The sequence below is a fragment of the Neltuma alba genome, unplaced genomic scaffold, assembly GCF_004799145.2.
Source record: "Neltuma alba isolate B1F8T4 unplaced genomic scaffold, ASM479914v2 tig00006837_pilon, whole genome shotgun sequence".
Taxonomy (NCBI): Eukaryota; Viridiplantae; Streptophyta; class Magnoliopsida; order Fabales; family Fabaceae; genus Neltuma; species Neltuma alba.
Window position 1 is genome coordinate 1 of NW_021634592.1, and position 2108 is coordinate 2108.

At 38.4% G+C, this 2108-nt stretch overlaps 1 long non-coding RNA gene across 1 annotated transcript; it reads right to left on the minus strand.

The window, feature by feature from the left end:
• Positions 1-497: 497 nt before the first annotated feature.
• LOC114751245 (uncharacterized) lies at positions 498-916 on the minus strand. Its single transcript, XR_003740728.1, has 3 exons — positions 846-916; positions 633-721; positions 498-551 (listed from the first exon to the last, which is right to left on the minus strand). It is a non-coding gene; the product is annotated as an uncharacterized LOC114751245 (long non-coding RNA).
• Positions 917-2108: the final 1192 nt, after the last annotated feature.

Below are 2108 nucleotides of genomic sequence, written 5' to 3' on the forward strand. Positions count from 1 at the left end.
TGTGATATAATACAATTGCAAGATCATGAGTTCACGACTATGATCACTATAAGAGATAATTAACATTGAACAAGGATACAGCACCACTCATTGCCGAATCAATCACAGTTGAATCAATCATAAGCTCTCCATAAAGTATAATTTAATGCTTAGAATATGATAATTTCGGGGGACAAAGGCCTGTTTTTCTTCCCTTCCCTACCTTTTGTTTTGCCATTCGAAGGGAGCTGCTAAAAAGGAACAAAGCAAACCAGACAATCTCTCGGAAGCCACCTCAGATAAGGATATTTTAGAAACTACAAACAGAGAAAAAAGAGTTAGGGAAATCACCTAACAACCCGACTCACGTGTCGGTGACTTCGTGTTTCATTTTTGAAATATGACTAGAAAGGAAAATGGAGAAAATACTTATATTTTCATCATGTAAAAAGAGAAGTATCTTCTGTTTTAATGCAGAGCGTCCCCCCCCCCCGGGGGGTTTTGGCGGAGCAAATGTATAGCAGAAAAGACTTACTGGTTCTTGTCTTGCAAAACCATATTTTGTTCCGGATCTGTAAAAAGAGAAACAGATCAGATATGAATATTAGCTTATTCAATTCACACAAAAGACATAGCAATACGAAAACAATCACCTTGGAAGAAAAGTCAGCCACATCTAGCAGCAGCAACTTTGATTCAAAGTGATGTGCTAAAGCCCTGGCAAGCGCTTGCAGGTAAAACTCTGCCCAAAAAGCAGATTGAAAAATGAAAATGACGCTTACGTGGGTCAAACAAACATGAAAACCCAACACAATCTTGTGCAGGAACATAATCAAGAGAGTACATAAGACATCTACATAACATACCTGCAGGCCCATGAAGCAGAATTGCCCTGCTTGCTGGTGAAAGGTTCCTGGTATGTTTGGAGAAGGAAGGTGTTTTAAATGAACAGACGCAGCACTTTTCAATAGCTCTCGGGTTCTTTCACTGTCAATGCCATTGAATATGACTTACGTTATAATATATATATATATATATATATATATAAGAGTAATAATAAATCATATTCATATAGGATTTGAAATCTGAACCAGAAGTGCTGGTCAAAAAAAAAAAAAGAAATCTGAACCAGAAGGAACCTGGTGTTTACAAAGTCATGCTACTTAAGAATAGAAGTCTCAAGTCAATCACATCAAACTCCTTGAAAGTAGAACATAACACCATGTTCACCAGTATATTACAGCATCAGGAATCAATCAGAACCGCAAAAAAAAAAAAAAAAAAAAATCTCTTTTAAAAACTAAAAAAAAAGTGCAGCTGAACAGAACATTCCGAGATGAGGAAATGCTCAAACGCTAAATCACCTTAAGTAATAAGGAAAGTCTTGGAAAGTTTCCTTGCATTCTTTTCCATCAATCACCACCTCGAAAGTTCCTGCTCGATCTGTTCGCCATAAAGCTTATCAGCTGACTCGCGATTCCCTCCAACAAGGCCTGAGCTCAACCCAAGGCCTGCTCCGAGACCAACTCCAACACCCAATGCCGACAGCAAAACGTGCTTGTGTTCCATCTCTCTGAAAGAATTTGATCTTTGCCCCTTTTAAGCAAGCAAAATTCCACCCTTGTAGCTCTGATTTCCGGGAGGAAAAAAAAAAAAGGGCAGAGGCTAAATTTTGAGAGTTCACGTACCCAACATGGGTCTCACTCTTATATAAGCAAGCCTCGACTTGGGTTGCCCGCTCCAACTCCTCAAACGGAGAAACTTAACCAACAAGTTGTTTACAAACTGAGAGACGTGGGCACCAAGATGAGAAAACTGATCCTATCTCCCTGCATTTTTACGTTCATTTAAAATCAGCCCCTGCTGTTTCATCCTCTCTAAATCGATCCAGTCCCGGAACCTTTTTTTTTTTTTTTTTTTAAACTCTGTTAATGTAATATTTTAACGTGAAGACAATGGAAAATTTTGTCTACTAGTTTTATTTAGCTCTCCCTCTCTCCGTCACTATTTTACTCATGTTACCCAAGAACAAAATTATGTCGCATTTTCCCTCTCACTCAAAAATTCCTCCCATGGCATTGAGGTTTGGGTCTGTCTCTCTAATTACTATATATACATATATGAGAGAC